This window comes from Daktulosphaira vitifoliae, unplaced genomic scaffold, assembly GCF_025091365.1.
Source record: "Daktulosphaira vitifoliae isolate Bord-2020 unplaced genomic scaffold, ASM2509136v1 Scaffold_3, whole genome shotgun sequence".
In the NCBI taxonomy this organism is placed as follows: Eukaryota; Metazoa; Arthropoda; class Insecta; order Hemiptera; family Phylloxeridae; genus Daktulosphaira; species Daktulosphaira vitifoliae.
In genome coordinates, this window is record NW_026099574.1 from 8,221,373 (window position 1) to 8,241,544 (window position 20,172).

At 33.7% G+C, this 20,172-nt stretch overlaps 1 long non-coding RNA gene across 2 annotated transcripts in view; it reads left to right on the plus strand.

The window, feature by feature from the left end:
- Positions 1-4,026: 4,026 nt before the first annotated feature.
- LOC126902550 (uncharacterized) overlaps positions 4,027-20,172 on the plus strand; it is a 63,815-nt gene continuing 47,669 nt past the window's right edge. The window contains exons 1-2 of one of the 2 annotated variants that reach the window (XR_007703249.1): positions 4,027-4,627; positions 4,711-4,846. This is a non-coding gene — a long non-coding RNA (uncharacterized LOC126902550). The remainder of the gene's footprint in view (positions 4,628-4,710; positions 4,847-20,172) is intronic. The other variant, XR_007703248.1, reaches the window with a different exon arrangement.

Genomic DNA, 20,172 nt, shown 5'->3' on the forward strand with positions numbered 1-20,172 from the left:
TCGTTAAAAAGAATAGGTTTTACTGCCAAAGTACGTGCTTGTACTACTTAAAGATATAGTTGTGATTTTCTTCAATCATTAGATTATGCAAAAGTTTTTTGTAAAATATTGTTGTCAATAACATAAATAAATTTTGATTTATTGCTCTAATACCTTAAAGTGACTTGATGAGCTGTATTTGTTTCAAAATATTGAGTAATAAATACTTATTAGTTAGTATTATGTAAGTAAGCTGACCAATGACACTCACATGTGAAGTGTTAAGAATTATCACCTATTCATTCGTTCGAAAAAACATTAAATTATATAACCGGCGCAATAAAATATAAAAATTTAAAAATGATATTTTTTACGATATTCGTGACTGAATGACTTAAAAATATTGTATAAAAGTTTACGCTTTCCCGGAAGTAAATACAATAATGTATTGTATAAAATCGGTAACACAAGAAAAATAAACTAACAGCTAAGCTGTTAATAATTTATTTGGATATTTTTTGTGTCTACGCATGAATCATCAGGTTGTCATGGGTTTACATGTAAGTCTTATTCGTAATTAAAAAAAAAAAAAAAAAATACTGTCGGGGGAAATGAACGAATAACAGTTAGTATGCTTAACTCAAAACTCAAATAAAACGTTTTAAATGAAATAAAACCGTTTTCTTTTTTCGTGAACTCTGTTTGATTTTTGTATTAACGAAGATATTGTACATAAAACGGCTGTCCAAACACAGATGCGAATAGTGTGTACGTATACACACTAGGCATTCAGCAAGCAACGAAATTGTCAACCGGTGCAGTATAACTGGCGACGACGGCAAACACACAAAAGGGAAATTTGAATGAGAGAATTACACGACACGATCGGATTAACACTGTCCTGGGCCCGAGCGTTCATTTTTCAAAATGGAAAAAAGACATTCTTCTTTAGATGCACACATACTAGACATTTATTATGATAATAATTTTCCATCAATTACTATTTGATGTCGGATCGCGAAAGTAAAGCGAAATCTATTGATCACATTTTTGCCGTGTAAGTAACGCGATAAAAAATGATTCTTCAACAACAGACACATTCTTAGGGCAATGGGTTGCACGCGCTCGTTTTGTAAAAGCGTTACAGTTTCTGAAGATAGTCATTTTTGAGCCACTGATGCGCGAATTCTCCTATAAGCCTCTTATTTCTTGAACGGCTATGATAAATACATTAGTAAAAAACGACTGTTTGTTGCGCTATGATAAGTTTAATGCACATGTGCATTTATTTCAGTAATCTAATTTCATCGCGTTATTTTGTGTTTTTCACATAATCGTAAAAATAACTTAATGTCGTTGAAAAAAAAATTAATTAATCTATTGCTTAATACAGATTATCACACATGGTACTTTTGTGTACAAACACATTTGACTAATACTCAGTGATATTAAAAATAATGTCATAAGTGTAAATGTTTGCGTGTCGCAGCATTGTTATGTACTACAAAACAAAAATATTTATCGTCTTTGAGCGTTATTTTTTTTTAGCATGAATTATTTTACTCATTAGATAATTATTCTTGATTGAATTTTGATTAAAACAGTGATGCAATTTACTTTGGCTACAATAAACAAGTATAATAAAAAAATTACGAACGTTATAAAAAATAATCATTTGCTGTACTGCGTAGGCTCCATACAGTACATACAATTATTTACACATGTATATGTTTTATAGATATATGATGCGATTCATTTCCATAGTGTTCAAAATGACGTGGCTTCATTATGCTATCTATACTATTTAATGAGTAACGACATTACAAAGAATATTTAACGCTGACAGCAATTTTTTTTTTTTGGATTTTAAACAATTTATCTTAAACCTCCAACCAATCCGATTTCTTGCGGCACATCATCTTGTTTTTTCTCGAAAATAGAAAACCATCGTGTATAATAATATATTATTTTACCACTTCACAGACCTGACCATAAATTAAAATTATTCGATTTTTTTTCAACCCTCTTAGGCTTTAATGAGTTCCATAATGTGAGAAAGTTACATAAACAGTGTAACAGCTACAAGTAATAATGAATGATATTTTTCTAGCCATTACCGTAGGGTGCTGACATCTGTTTTATTCTAAAACCGTCTGTTTTCTTGGATTTTGAAACAAACGCACATATTTTATCCTAATAGCATATTACAATGAAACCGTTCTATTGAATTTTAATTTTTTAATTCTAACCGATTTTACAGTAAATATAAATTTTGGTTTCGATACATCAGAGTGCATTTTCCTTGAAAAATAGTAATTTCCATTGAGTTCACGTGCAATTAATCACATTTTAGAGTCGGTCGAATTTCCGGTGATAANTAGATTTTACAGTAAATATAAATTTTGGTTTCGATACATCAGAGTTCATTTTCCTTGAAAAATAGTAATTTCCATTGAGTTCACGTGCAATTAATCACATTTTAGAGTCGGTCGAATTTCCGGTGATAATTTCAAACGTTAATGTGAAGTCAGGAGTGGTCATAATGTCAAGTTGTATCCCGAAGACCTGTTGCAAATTAAAAGTGAATTGGTGTGTACGCCAAAAACGTTGTCAGACATCTGTTTTTTTAAATATTGTGGCATCATACGTGCGTATGTTTATTTGTCCGTATGTATAATGATAATAATAAAAATACACACGTGATGCACGCGTTGGAAACGTACAGCATCACCCAAAAAAAGATTCACCTCATCTCCTCCGCGTGTGTTACACGTTGGCCGTTAACGACCATAAACTTCCTGGGCGGCACATTTTTCTCAATTTTTCCATCTACTGATGCGTAGTCCTTTATAATGCAACGGCGGATTTCTAACAGACTTACAAACATACATACACACACATGCGTTGGCAGTGGCATTGCTATACATATTTTTAATGCGCCAGATGCACACGTGTTGACTCTAACGAAATTCCACCGAACACATGCATTTTTCGTTTCCCCGACCGACAAGTGAAGAGCGACCCTTTTTCCACATTACCCAGTGCACGCGGCCTTTTCAAAAAAATAATGGTGTGTGTACGGAAACGTTTGGAAATATGATCTGCACACTATGCACTCGTTTTGATCTTTCCCTGCTCCCTAGAAGATCTAATTACACAAATGCACATGAAAACACACTGCTACCACCACCTTGGCCTGTACTCTATTGCGCAACGAGGTCATATAATTGAGTTATCGTGGTCACCATGCATAGGGGACAAAGTACAACACATGGGGTGAAATGTCTTTTTGGTACCATTATCTCAGCCTTCTTTGTACAGAACTTTTTAGAGGAAAAAACTGACACTGTTGTTACTTAGACTCAAAGTAGATATCTTAATGGAGTAACTGAGTTTTTGAATATAAACAGAAACTGTTTTTGCAAAGAGGGCCAATTTCATTGCATCAACTCCAGTTCAGACTTCTCCCTTCTATAATTGAATTTGTAGTCAAATGGAACTCACGCATATAATAACCAACTTTCTACGGGGAATTTCGGTNGGCAAAGAGGGCCAATTTCATTGCATCAACTCCAGTCCAGACTTCTCCCTTCTATAATTGAATTTGTAGTCAAATGGAACTCACGCATATAATAACCAACTTTCTACGGGGAATTTCGGTATAATCTATTTATGATGAAGTCGTAGAAGAAAATGATTTTAAAACAATTATAATACGGCTTTAATTTGAACATAACCGAATATCGTTTTTTATTATTATGCAACAATTGTATTAAATTTCGCTGTATCTCCTTTGAAACGAGAACTCATTAAATTATTCGCTGAAAAAGTTATTACTCATTCTGAAGGGACACGCAGCTGATTTCATGGTGCAATTTGCATGAAAAGCGAATTTGAATATTTAATTATCTAATGTCTTTCAAACAGTAATAACAAAAAGGTATTTATTTGAACACAAATGAACTGATTACAATATGAGTACATGCCGCTGTACTACACTGCTAGTGCTACTGTTTCGACAGGAAAATTCACACAGCAGTTGTTGCTTTGATTCTGTAAACGAGATTCGTTCAAACAATTATGTGTTATTATTACTTGTAATTACATTAGGACTCGGTTTGTCGTGAAACATTGGCTCTGTGAACGATCACGTTGAAATCGGATATATTCCCACGTTCGACTATTGTGCTCTTCATCCCACATGACAAAATATAATAGAATCTTTAGAAAAACTAGCATAGGGGAAGCGAACAGTCATTTAGATTTTGTAATCGGATATTTCATGTATGGTAATTAATCGAATACCGGGCGGGCGCGGTTTATGGTATTTTCTTTATTGGTGAATTAAGAGATCTAGTTAATAACGTGTCGATGGCAAGTGCGTGAATGTCGAACACGTCAACTGGACTTATCTAATCTCGATCTGTGAAATTAAAATTTTGGTTCAAAGTTGTACGGAGTGTTGTTGTATTGTTCTGTTACGAATAGTCACTATCGGATTTCCTCGGACACGTCGATCGAAGCTCGAATTTCAACTGTAACGTATCTAACATTACAGTGCGCGCACTTCGTTATCAGCGTGATAAATCGTATTTCGCCTTTTGACAACAACACAGCAACCTCGTGGCCAACGTTACATGTACAGTAAGTAAGCGAGCGTTCCATTCTTGTTCGTTTATTTTTTTTTATGCCTTCCATCTAAACCTTTAACACTATTTTCAATATTTGTAGTTGACCCGTGCCGGGCGTGTATACTAATATTGTGATGTCACGCGCTGTTTACATTTACCGTACCCACAACGCAATCCGCCTTGGCTCGATGTCTTGTAGCACAAACACTCGGAAAACGGTCGCGCACACATTATATGTAAGTACAAGCGTCGGTTTGACAGCATTACCATATTATTATTATTCTCGCTGTACTTGTGCTGCATTATTGTGCGATACGTTTATAAATATAGAAAAGACACACAGAGAGAGAGAGAGAGAGAGAGAGAGAGGGACAGAACGAGCAGCTAAAAGATCATGATGAGGGCAGGAAGTCAAAGGAGAAAAAAACAAAATGCGGCATGGCTATTGTCATTGCGCTCTGTACGTTTTTTAAAAAATTCTACACTGCGGTGCCCTTCGACCGCCGAGTCAATAGTATGTGACTAAAATGTGTTTATTTTATTTTACACTTGTGCGCAACAGAGCACGTACAAGAATACTAAATGATCGTGACGATTTTTGCTTCTGCCGATTGTGTTTGGCCAGCGGAATTCTATTAGCGTTTTCATTTGGTTTTCGTAATGCAACAGCGACGTCATTTAATAACTGGTAATAAAAATTTTAGCATATTTTCAATTATAACTCTGCCAGTGTAAATCCATGACTTAAACAAATTTACTTTTATGACTTTAAGTAATTAGGTTTTTAACGGAATAATAAACATTAGTCATAATGCAACTTTTGTTTACGATTATAATATACCACGTTCTCATTGTCTCACATTTATGAATATTACAAATTGAGTTATGAAAATAATTAATGGTTATGACAAAATCATTTTTACAGCATGAAGTTTATTGAAATGCAATGGCATATTTAATCGTGTACAATCGTTATTTCTTAATATGACAACGATTTTATTTTAAATAATAACAAATGCATTTTATTTTATATTAGTGCCGGATCTAGGGCTCAAAGACCTCTTGAGACTATTATAGCCTACTTAAAAAAGTATTTTCAACGATAAAATATGCGATTAATTGAAAAACGATAACGAAAAACCTACTAAACAATTCTGCATCTATTACTGTTGAGTAAAATTTTTACTTAAGTAATTTCTGTTTGTAAAAAGTAAAAAGTACACGAATATACATTTTTGTTTAGTTAAAATTTTTCCAAAAATAAACCTTTGGAATTGTAAAAACGAATAATCATTTGTTAATTAAATTTAGAATCTAGCAATGAACATAGCGAATATTTAATTAGTTTGATATTAATTAAAATGTTTATAAGACTCCTTTTAACACTAATACATGTTAGGTTTATTATTTTTTTATTTCATTCGCATTTTCCTGTAACTAAAAATTATAAATAGAAGTTTGAAATTTTACGACGATTTTTATCTTATTTATTACAATTGTTTTTCATTCATCTCACGTATCCAACAATTTTTTTATAAATTATTTTATACACTGCACATATATACATTTTACATACAAAACATATCGCCATTGTTATTTAGGACATTGCACTTTACAAAAATGTATTGTCTCGTTGAATCCACCTAACGCGGCTTACAGCTATTTGATTCGTTTTGTTTTAGTCATGATGAGTTTAAGTTATGACTCAAAAAAAAAAAAACAAATCATTTTTTCGAATTATATTAGCTTTGAGGTCATGATAAATTACTAATGTAAATATATGACTACGATTATTACCTATAAAACTCACATGGCAAAATTTGCGGTCAGAAAATGTATTTAATATGGCCAAGAAACTTTTATCTCGAATTTTGAAGTTTTTTGTCTTCGACCCGTTTTAATTTCAATTAAAATTAAAGTAGATGTTATTATTTATGTTATGAAACCTACAAAATATATCATCTTCTCCCTAAAAATCGTTTATGGTACATACTCAGGCCGGCTTAATAATAGACGGAAAAAGGGTTAGTGCTGATCGTGAACCGTATAACTGGTAAACGGGGTCAGTACTGACCGAGATTGGAGCTCGCGCTGAATGTTTTTTATCGACTCGACCCAACCGTCGCTAATACGAAATTTGTACTCTTGGCAATAAGTATTTTCAGGCGGATCACGAGCACATTTCGATCTCGTGTTTTAAGCGTTTATAATGTGGCGCATTGCCCACGTAAAATGCGTGCCATCAAGCGCACGAGCGCCCTCGGAACTCACACACACGCACGCAGCGGTCCGCTCACACGAACCCGGCCAATCCGCGCAAGTGCTACAACAATGACTGTGAAGAGTCGACGGGGTTTGTCACCGGACTAGGCTTATTACGTGTACACTTCATTTTTTTTTTTTGTATTTGCATTATTAGCAACATCATTGTTCGATTCTGTGCTACACCCCCGCCGTCGGCAAAACAATAGATGCTGCTCTGCACCGCACACATTAAAAATTACTCAGCGCATTAACATAACGATTAGGAGGCTCGTGCTCTGTGCTATTAGCCATGCGTTAATTGTCGCATCTGCATGGGCGTCTTGCCGTCGGCACGAAAATGTACGGCGAACGTTATTTGGCCACCCGGAACAACAATAATATGCGAACAGCCCGCATTATTGTTATTATTATTGTTTTACCTGTATCCGGGCTATCTATAGTAGTGTTATTATAACTTTCGGGTTCGTCCCACCCAGGACCGCGGGACGCGGAATAGAAACTACGTGTCATATTGTTTCCGCAGACCGTTTTAACCGGTCGACATTCATCACCGATTTCTAGTTCGTCCAGCCTGTAATTAAACTGTTTATCCGGCTTATTGTTTGTCGCCGTGCCCAACCCGGCAGAAATGCCTAGGCCATTTGGGGACACACGCGTATTCAGCAATAGGCCGGTGCCAACGGAGACACCGTTTGCAACATGTGCTGCCGCAATTGACTTCTACCGAGAAAAAAACCTTTGTCTCTCCGACAGGACGTATTATTCGACATTTTTTTATTGCCATCGTTCCGTCACCCACACTCGGTAGACAATAATCCTTTCGCCGTAGTTTGACGGTAATCCACTACCGAGTGCAGCTCATAATAACGATATACTAGGCCGGAGGATCATGAAAAGTGACGGACCCTCCTGGTATTGTGTCCAGCAGTCGTACATTATACACATCGCAATGACAGCGAAGCATCAGCTACTCGACTCAATTGTGCAGTAGACATCCCCTCGAGTCTTCTTCGAGTGAGTCTGTCCGACACTGTACTCGATTTTCTTCGCCGACTGCTGTAGTTTTTCGTGGCACCTGACTCGTATAAGACTCAGCGTACATTAAATCAGATTGACACGTGTACAACGCAACTAGAGTTTTGTGCCGATAAAAAATATAATATATCACTGGTTTTGTTTGACCGGACGGCGCGAGAAGTTTTGCCGCGCTTATAAAATCTTTGGCGTTCTGATGAAAATTATGTTTATTAGCGTTACGACATTGTTTGGATAAAAGAAATTCTCTTGACGTGCGTGTTTACCGCCTGCGTCGTTTTATGTAAATTGTAAACAAGATTTTTTTTTCACTCTTCGGCGACAGCCGTAAACTCACTGCGATTTATATCGAAAAAGGCCGATACGAACTGTCGGGCCATACATCTGATAAAAACATCAAACGTACCGCGTCGTCATCAGTTGTCAGATTTTGTTTGTGCATTGTTTCAATTATTTACATTTATACGAGAGGCGCCACACGCGTGTTCCCATTAACAGCTCTCCTTGAAGCTCAATGGATATTATTAATAATTTACACGTTTCGTGAACGCCCTTCGGTTTTTTGTGCCGTCTCGCGAGTCACTATCACAACTTACCCGAGACAATCCACACGTAATGCAAAGAACAGCGTCCTATTTTAATGAATTTTCGCGTGCTATTCAGTAGTATCTGTAGAATTTCAATTAAAAAATGTATACAATTATTGATTAGTCGTAGAGAACAACGACTAAAGATATCAATAATTTCTATTTGTACATTTTCGCCATATTTTATTTGAATAATCAAAAATGTTTTTTTAAGAAAAATGCTAAACATGAGTTTTTTTTCGCGCGAAGAACAAATAAATGTCTGTTTGGTGTTATCGAACAAAAGACTAAAATTATTGTTTTCGACTAGTTTCTTTATCAAATTTTGGGATTGATATTTACATCGCGATAAATAATAAAAATTCGTTTAGAAATATCTTAAAAATTTCTCGTATCTCTCCTGTCATAATTGTGCGTAGGTTTAATAAACGATTAACTGTACGAAATCAATACAACTGTGAAAAAAAACTTAAAATATTTCGATGACAACGTATTTTATTTATAATTAATTGTTTTTTTATTCATAAACTTGGTTATTTAGTCAAAACATCTTGTACATTTCACAATCGTTTTGACATTTGGAATCTTATCCGAGTTTGCTCATAGTAAACACGATGTGTACCATGGCGTGTTGGTGGATCGTTTAAAGATAAAAATATGATCGAACAGCTAAAAAAAATATTAATAACATAACGAGTTATACATATTCATAGACATAAGATTTCTTGTTTTCAACACATTTGAATTTCAATTATCCGTGTTAAACATTAAAGTGATTTTTGTTCAAAGCATCGCGTAGAAACGAATATTTCTACTCTTCATTCCCATCGGTGTGGCTGATTTTTTAGTGTACACGAAAACATTTTGTATAGACGTCGTTTGTCTAGGTGTGAATGTGTTTTGTTTAGTAATTTGATTCCATCCGCGGAGGGAAACCGACAGAAAATAATACACCAAAATAATGTGTAATTTTTAGAGTGTATTAGCATTTCACGTTGAAATCTCATTTGTATTCATCGTCGAAAGCGTCCGGTGTGATGTTTTTTACGTTTAACGGTATTTGCCGTTCGAAAATATGTAATGATATTTCCTATACGCTTGTCTTAAACTTATCCACCAACGATTATCACGTATGTGCTGGACAGGTCAAACGGACTTGTTGTGGCGGTGTTGTGCGAGTAAAAAATGTAATTCGTTGCCCTTCCACCAACTAAGTCAACTTGTCAAGACAGTCGCTCATGAACGCTTCTAGGTAAACGCTCATAAGTCAACATTCGCTCTTTCTCATTATATAATGTCAACACGCACATCAGCAAGTCTGAAGATAGTTAACGATCACATTAATCTCGCCTTTGAACGTCTGGAGTAAAAAATAAATAAAATAATAACACACGTGTTTCGTTAGGGACAAAAGTCAGAAATAAAATACACAACGCTAGTTTTTTCACTGTCGTTTGGAATAATAAAAATTGGGGGACCGACCGACGTTTCGGTTCATAATTAAGTAAATTGGATTCGAGCCAAGAGGATATTTTGTTTGCACTCGTTTGTTTTTACAGTCGGTAATAAAACCCTCTGCGACCCCTCTAATATGTTTTTAATTATAATACGTGACATACACCTTGATATTGAAATAATAAACTGATTATTATTTGACGGGTTAATAGGATTTTTATCAAACAGCGCATCTACATCATAAAGTTGATTTGATTTAAATAAATGAAATTGCTTTAAATTAACAAATCCACTCTGCTAAATAAAAAAAACATTTGGTTTAATGAGTGACCGAATAGCTGTGCCAACGTTTATGTGATACTCGAAGAGATTTACGTGTACTTTATATAATTAAAAATTTAATTGTGCATTGTTGTTAACAATTGAAAATTAAATACCATATCTTAATGTATTCCGTTATATTATCAAGTAATATAGATTAACCGTAATTTTACATTAAAATTAATTTAGATAACTAGTTTTCAAGTTTTAATGAGAAATTGGATTTTTGTCAGAATTTTTCATTTTAATCGATTTTTTTATACTTTAGGTAAGCATTATTTTATCTTGATACATGTTCTGGAGTTAATTTTTTTTTTTTTATTGTAGATACTGATTAAGTATGTATACGAATAGGGTACATTTTAATTAAGTAATAATCTATAGAATAAAAATAAACACTTAGATTCAAACATTAAATAGTATCTAAATACAATAATGTGTACATTGATGATCCAAGTGGTCAATGTCAACGCGAGAACATAAAAAAAACATCCCGTCTTATCTAAAATAGATTTCATTATCTTTATGACTCGAGTGTGTAAATTATTATCTTACTTAAAAACGAGTAGGTTTTGATCTCTCCCATTAAACTAATACGCCTTGTATCTAATCAGCAACGATCTCGATTACCCGAAAAATCTGAGCAACCCTAAAGTCACCGTAAATACAATAAGTTTTCGTTTTCAGTACTCACATTTGGATAATGTGTACCCTTTAAAAAAACGTGTGTGTAGACACAGGTCTGCGGACAGGTGCACTTGGTCTGGGGCGTTTTTTTTATTGCTCTACCCAACGGATATGTTTATGTACACGAAGAACACCTTAATACAAATTACTTGGACAGATAATTTGTAAAAATCTTGTCGAATACTTTAATTCTTTACGGTCATAAACAATGCATGAGGTACACAGATTTGGGTGCAGTTTTAAAAAAATTATATTTGCAACGATAATTCGAGTGATGACAACCTCCGACGCGTACACTTTTGATGACTTACACCATTCGTAATAATCGTAAACTTGTCTCTATAAAAACTAAATGGTGTAATCCGGTCTGATAGAATTAAGCAATCTTTAGATTTATAGAGGTAATTTGTATTAGGGATTGTCTTGAGTGAAATAAAACTTATACAACAGCAATTATTCACAATGAATATTATTAGAAAAGTTTATAGCAAAGCAATACAGATAATGTCTTACAAAAAAAATAACTGCTTTATTATTTTAAATAAGAATCTCTTAGTCAAATTAAATTGTATTCGTCCAATCATAAAGTAAATTTTATTCTTATTTATCACGTCTTAGGGAAATATTTTAATCTTTATGGTCCAAATAGTACTGTTGACGATTAGTATTACATCCATTTGACTTGCAATAATTATCATAAGTATCATTTTATTTTTTAAAACGTAGACAGCATTTTTGGCTATTATTTTATAACTTAAAATATCCAATAACAAATCAGCGAGAACTTGTAGGCAAAGAAATTAATCTGGTACCGGTATTTATAATTCCAAGTTGACTTCAAAGTGAATACTTTCGACTTAAAAGTAGAGTATGACAATTTGAGTTATATTCATTAGGTATGCGATTAAATGAGCATATCTTTTGCATGTGTACTGAGCAAGTTGATATTAAATGTTTATAAATTATTATAAGAATATATTATAATTATTTTCATGTTAACACCCTCGAGGCTTGCGTCATATTTGTAATTTTATATCATCAGGTTCACAATAAAAATAAAACGTAATAGCTTGTTATTGATAATTGAGTTACTAAATAACTTATACAAATTTCAAGCTCGACACGTTATCCTAACGTTAACTCATATCTACTTATTTTTCCTAGTCTTATTAATTTTTATAGTGTTTTTACATTAGGTTGTTCATTAGGATGTAAATATATTCATTGTTACATCGTTGTTCTTACTTTTCAAGGAACATCGTGTTTTTAAGTAAAAAAAAAAAAACTAGTTTCAAAAGATTTTAGTCTTATGTTCTAAGTGAAATTCTATATTAAACTTCTTAATTGATTTATTAGAATAAATACTTTCATGTCCCGAAAACCAAGATGTGAGATACAAAACAATTTTAAAAATATTTTAATATTTAATAATATTGTGCATTGGAAGCTGTAAATTAAAATTCGGTAAAGTTTTCAATTATTTAATTATGTAATTTACGAAATAAAACTGTGTAATATGTATCATTAAAAATACAATCACACTAAAAANATATTACAATATTTAATAATATTGTGCATATTGAAGTTGTAAATTAAAATTGGGTAAAGTTTTCAATTATTTAATGTAATTTACGAAATGAAACTGTGTAATATGTATCATTAAAAATACAATCACACTAAAAAACAACTTATATTAAAAACGAAGGATAATTAATAATGAGATAAATTTAATGATTTTTAAATGTTTGACTTTATATTGAAAACAATAATTTAAACTCAAGCTTGAGTTTAGATGACAAACTATGTATGTCTCAAAAAACGTTTGTCTAACTTCACCGCATTATAATTGTGTTTCATTTAAAATAATAATTAAGTGGTTATTTTAGTGAATATTATAACGGAATCGCTTCGTTGAACATTTTGAACATAAAACACGAATAATTTAATCGTGGCGGGCTAAACATTTTTTACAAGCAGAGTTCATTTTTTATGTAAGTATAATAAGACTTAGATAAAAAGAAAATACTTTGTCTTCCAAAAAGTGATTAGGCAACGGATTGTTAGTGTTGTATGTCACTGTGCACGTACCTACAATTTCACTTTATCACAAAATAAATTAATTGTAATCTAAGCAGATTTAAATGGAAATTAATAATTACACACATGAACATTCAGCAATCCATTACGTTTATATTTAACGCTGTCTCGTTTGTAAGCAATATATTGTGCGCAGATCTGTTTATTCAGCTGAGATTTGTCAAGGTGGATTTAAAAACCACATTGGAAATTACCGGCAAAGGAGGTAATTTGTCAATCCTATCGGAGGAGCTGCCTCCGGTGGTTACGTACAGACTAAAACAGATATTATTCTATACCTGCATAACCTTTCGAGCCTATTGTTCGTATGATAGGAATGGTGACTGTGAATGACTGCAGAGAGGACATATAACACGGATAGAATACATCTAAATCGTATTTCCTCGGTGTACGCCGAGACCACACCCGGTGTTTAGCCACACCATCAGTATGATATTATACAAAAAAGAACTATATATAGAGAGGTGTGAAATGTGTTTTCTACAAACAAGCGGCCCGAGGAGGCTACCGGGAATCGCCGACGGCTTTGTCGGTGAGGTGTCGGCGGCGACAGTCGTAAAAATCGTTGACCGTCTCCATAGAGAGGGTCTTGTTCCTCTGTTCGTAGATACTGAGAAACTTGCTATGGGTATGTATCACTTTTCATAATACCAACGTCAATAGTACACATACTTTTATTTGTTTTTTTCGTGCGATTGATGAAAAAAATAACACGAAAAACATTAAAAATACCTCAACGATCATCTTGACAAGTAGCGCGTATGCAAATTGCAATGGTGGATTTTCGCGACCGGAATCTCATAACGATATTTGTTTATGCTCCGGACCTCTGAGGTTGAGTGCTCATGTAGAAAAAAGAGGTTAAGTTTAAGGCACGAAATAAGTTCATTGGTTTGACTGAGAACGCGAGTCTCTGGGGGCTTACACCGAGAAAGTAAAAATCGTCGGTAATTATTACGGGTCTGATGCTCTTAAACAGTACAAATGATATGATAAGTCAAAGCAAACGAGATGTAATTAGGAGACACGACGAGTGTAAAGTTATTAACGTAAACGACCATACTGAGCACCTTAAAAACCGTACCGGACATGACAGTTTCTTCATGGTATGTGACGCTTTGAAAGAGTTTTTCCTTTTTAACAGTGCAACGCTATTATTGGTCGTTAATTTTGAAAAAATATAATGTAAATTAAATGAGACAATAGAAACGTTATTGTTATTACAGACAAATGGCAGCATGAATCATTGTAAAATCACACAAATGATGTTTGCGAAATACGGCCTGAGCAAATAGTTTCATTTGATTATATTGTTTAAAAATGCATTAAACAAGAACTCAACAAATTTTACTCGAGTTGAAGTATTGAGTGCCTGGTTAATTAAATTCTAAAGAACCTTTAAAATAAAAATCTTATTTTACAGTTTGTCGTCCAAATGTTATACTGTATTTATAACGCTGTGTAATTTTTTTTTACAACACTTGAAAGTTGACTTCATTTTTATTGTTTTAATTTCTGTAACACTCTTTTTGCCTAATTCGGAGAGTTTATTGCTCTCTATACTTGTAGTAATGAGTTTGGTTATATTTTTAATAGTGATGATGTTTTGTAACATTACATCAGGACGATTATAACTTTTATTTCTTTAGTAATATTTAATATTGAACCAATTATCTAGTAATTATACAATGTAATGTCTAAAAGTGAATTTTAAAATAATGATTCTGGCAGAAAAAACTTTAAAGAGCAATATGAATACGTTGATCTATGGTAGACTTAACGGCAAATTTCACAAAATGTAATATTACTCTTTAAAAAATGGAGCCAAGAGATTAACGTGCAACCTACGCTAAAACCAATCAAAATTATACGGTTTTAGCGTCAAATAATAGAAATAGCAACAACAACAATAGTGATAATGATTGTAATCATAGTGTTTGAAAAAAAAAATCAAATAATAAAACACTATACAGGATGAACGTCAACGAATGGACAACGTATTAGGAGATCCGCCACCGACGCCGTGCTCCTCCAACTGTGTTTCCTGCCACCCGCGTTCCGCTGCACAAAAAAATATACACCAACAAAAAAATACTACAGTGTATTTTTTATGCGTTAAACTACGTATAATATTATAGTGTGATATGCAATTGAAAAAATATACGCATACTTAAATACAGCGATTGTTTTATCCTACACAAACTCTTTTTCAAACTCGAACAATAAATCAATTAATTATAATACTATTCGTTCAGCGCTAATGTTTTACACGTCCAACGTTTCCGGTTTTCTCTCCGGTCGATTGCTTTAACTCGGCCAATTTCCCATTGTTGTACCTATATAGTACCAGGGAGTGTATTATGTGCTAAGTGCGTTTGCTGGATTTGTAATCATAATGTTCACCAACGTCAAAACGAGAAGATTGCCAAAAAATGAATCATAATATCACTATTGTGCGGCGTCGATCACGATCTAAGAAGAAATCGATCAACATTTCCAATCAAGGGTTAATTGCGTGTTATTATGAGGGGACAATATTAATATAGTCATAGTCATTTAAATTCAGTGAATACAATTAACGAATTTCTCTTTCGTTTGTGTATTGCGTCGAACTTAACACAATTATTACATTCGAATACAAATTGTTGTACGAGGATGTATACATGCAAAACAGATTGGACTGTAATTTTCCTATTTCGAAACGTGTCAGATTTATCCGAGTTCGTTCAATTGTAATATATTCAAAGTGCACGAGAAAGTCGGCCGTTGCAATTGATTTTCTTTGAAAAATATTATTGAGCATGTCATTTTTCGCTTTTTATACAATCTAAGTTGTTTCCTTATTAATTATCTAGGTTACGCCGTTTCATTTTATCTGTGCAATAATAATAAAGATTTGTGAATTATAACCTAGACTTGTCAGATTTAGCAATAAAACAATTGATCAACTATGATTAACGCTCAAAATGACTCTCTTTGATTCTTTGAAGTCGCGTTACAGAAATGGAGTTCGTTAAATATTTAGTTCACTGAGCTGTACATAAACTCTAAGAGACCTTATAATAGATAATGTATGCCACAATGTAAGTTGTGTAAGACAATATAATATGTTTCCAACGATTGCGCATTCGAAATATTATTTCGATTTTTTGTTTCAGATTATTACTCAAAGTGTTCAAAATGTATTTTGTAGTAATGACATATTTTAGACGTTATTTTTTCTATAAATTTTACACCGCGTTGTTATTATCGTACTTAATCATTCGTTCAGGCAATGTACCAAACATTAAGAGTATGTACAACTCACATAAGTGCTATTCCAACATGTGAACCATGTTAAGCGATAATAAAAATCGTGTGATTGAAATTTCTGTATTTGGAGCAAATGAACACGAGAAAAATGTGAAAAAAAAATTGATCACAAATGATTTTTTCTAAACTGATTATATTTAAACATTATTTTAATGTGTCAGCAACTCAGAACTAATATTAGAGTCGTTTTTCTCTTTAGAATGTTATTTGTCAGACCATTATCGACTAACGACCGCGTTATTTCAATTATAAAAAACAGAACGTGCAGCGGTCAACATTGACTATAACGTCAAGTACAGTTTTCTAAATTAGAATAATAACATTAACACATAAATCTCGATCTACAGACTTATTTTCTTTGGAACGATTCATGACCCGCACGCTTTTGTACTAAACAATATTATTGATAAGTTTTGCTGTGAACTCCTTGAGTTATCACTAGGCAAATTATTTATAGTGATCCATCGAGCATGTTACAGGGATTTCTTACTATCACTTTAATTTATATTTTTTATTAGACCGTATAAGTTCCATGTAGTTGCATGTCTTACCGTTTATTCATTCAAAGACCTCAATGAATACAACAATGATAATTGTACTGCTGCTTGTAGACGAACGGGTATTATTTTTGTGCGCTCTTGCGATAAGTTTTATGAAAACTGTCCGGTATATTAAAAGGAGATGATAACATAATAATACAGACGTATTGCTGAACGTTTATAGAAATATAAAATCTAAAACCGTTTTTCAGGGGTCGCCGTAGCGCGCGCACAACAATGTAAATCCTTTACCTGCGGGGCGTTAAAATCTCTTCTGATTATATGGAACACCTGGGGGATGATAGGTACGCCACGTTACTGGTTCGCTTCACATCTGCTATGTATCTAAACCGAATAAAATAATGTAAGAAAATTCATCTTTGGAACCCTTTTGCCAAACTCAAGCTGAACGCATATCCAGATGGGATTTAATAAGCTTCATACATTGTGTTATGGCATGCCCGATCGTCGCGTACAAAAGGCTCGTCTGCGGTTTGACGCCTTTCTTCAGCTCTATATGTGGGCTGTGTCTAAAAGACAACAATATTATTCGTAATAGACTAAAACAGCATAAGATAGAAAGGGGGAATGTACACATCGCGTGTAGGCTCACTCGATTTAACAAAACAAGTTCGAGGGTGCTCTTTAAAAATAATATTGCGTTATAATACGATAGGATGTAGTGATGTTAAAGAGATCTTGATGAAACTGTCGAGCAATTGGGATCTTATGACGACAGCTTGCTGAAAGAACTGTGTATTAGCTAGAAAAAAAATGATGTATACCTTTTTTGGGGAGATAAACAACGTAAAAAGATAGGTCCAATCATTATTATTAGAACCACAATAGGATACGGCTGTTAAATAAATTCACTGTCGGTTATGGAAGTCTTATTAATTCTTTTCTCAGAGATAATCTCTAAGTGTTTCTATAGTTTTTTTAATAGTAAATGTCCAAAAATTAAATGTTTTTAATCAATCCATAGCAGCGTAAATAATACAAATTATATAAAAAATATTAAGTTTTTAGGTCAATGGATTGAAAACTGTACAACTTTTTCTTTTAACTTATTACATATTGTTTATTGAATTGATTGGTGTATTGTTATTATGTCAAAACTTAAAATAAAATATTTCATAATACTATAATCAAATATTACGGATTAGTATTTCAGTATTTTTAAATGACCAAGACGTAAAAAGTGTATTATTATAAAACCCAAGGCTGAGATTTATTTTATTTATTACAGCGCTTTAGATACACCAATAATTAAAACAGTACTATTTTATTGTGACTATGTTCGTTCCATAAAGGATTAGTAAGTTTAATGCGTCTTTTAATCTTTATGGGTAACGCTTGAAGAAAGTGAAGGTCCAATACTTTTACTTAAATTACTATGCAACACATACCGACCTTTATTTTTTCTTTATATATATCAGTAATAAAATAACTCAATGACTACAAAGAAATGCAGTCTACTGCTGTTATTATAAACTTGCCTCAACTGCAATTTCACTAAAGCATCTAAAGAGAATTATTTGTTGTAAAACGATTCCATTTTTGTATGGAAAATGCTTCTTGCCGGTATACTGTAAATGCATTTCACGCTTAAACAGTGGGACATTGAACAAGTGTTTCGTTTTTTTTAACGATTAAAAGATTTTCGTTACTCGGTTGCACTTGTTTCTCTTCTATTGGCTATCGAAACGTAAATAACGCATCTGCAATACACTCCATAAGAGTATATAAATCCGTTCACAGTAATAATCCTAAGCCCTGAAAGTAACCCCTTGTGAGTAGTTTGCTGGGTGTGTGAATTTAAGTGTAGAAAAAACCGTTCTATTGTTAAGACACTTGAGGCTCTACATCCGGCGGCCGTAGCAACTGCCGTGAGACTATCGAAACGGGATAATCGTTTTATGTGTAACATATGAGCGGGTACCCTTAGCAGATTATTTATATCCAAGCGTTCGTATGATTATACAGATAAAGAAAAAAATATCTATTACATTTTTGACTGTTATTAAAATTAAAAAAATATATACCTACGGAAGGGATTCAATTTTTATTGTTTCGTGCATTATGTTTTTAAGGTATCCATCTACTTCAAAAAACATAATTACTTAAGGGCAGGGCGTACATGTTTTGCCTCAATTTCCGAGCTACCCCTAATGACTTTGACGTCCAGAATGTACAATTACTACCGGATAATTATAAGACGGCATGTCGAGTCGTTACTCATATCTCAAAGTGTACCTGCATTTTGTCATTTTGACGGGCACCAAATAGTTGTACCGTGATTGTCTTGAGGAAATCGTGTGACGTGTATACCATCACGTTAATAATAAAAAAGTACATGAGTAATACGTTGCGAAAGCAAACAATAAAGACCCAAGACAAATGAGTAACATTAATTGTTGTCGTACGCCGCTGGGTAAAAAAACGAACGACGGGTTAAGCTAAACTTCAATAAGTCAGCCAATTTGTTTTTCGCGCCTAATAACTGTAATTGTGCTCACACACTAAATAACATCCGCTACCGCCTATTATTCATCTGCGCCGTGTAATTAAAAACGCCAAGCGCACGAAAGACGGCGATGACTGACGAATGCGTGACACATGTAATGGCGTTTCCTCCCAAGACCTCACGCAGAGTAACGCCTTCGGGAGCTGTTTGTTAAGTCAAAGTGGTACGTTAAAGTCTATTCAGTTTTCCTACTTTTGGGCCAACGGATTCATTAACACCCATGACAAGTGCCGGTAAACGCGCCAATCTCAATTCGAACTTATCTACTTAGCCGTACAATCACGTGTACGCGACGGACAACTTTGCACGTTGTCATTCACTATGAAGAATATGTCTGGGGGCACGCCTTTGTTCAAAAGTAATCCTTGTAAATGCGTTGCAGATTCCGGACGCGTCCACTGTCAAAATGAGTAACGTTGCATTGTTAAACGTGTTTAACAAAAGAAATCCTATCAATTATCAATGTTGTTATTGGCATAACCCGAATCACGTTTTTTGCGTTCCTAACGCGGCAGTAATAAGGAAAACGCACGTGTGACATTAAAACCGGATTCTTTCGGCAGTAATATGTGACTAGCGAAACAAACTTATGATCACCTATTATTTTCCCTGACATCTTACAACGCACAAATGTCTTCGGTAGCCGGTTTTTGGGTTAACCGTTCTTATTTTGGATCGTGCCGCCTGTCGCGAATGCATGTGTACACATGGCGGTGACCCGACCCACTGTTTCGCCG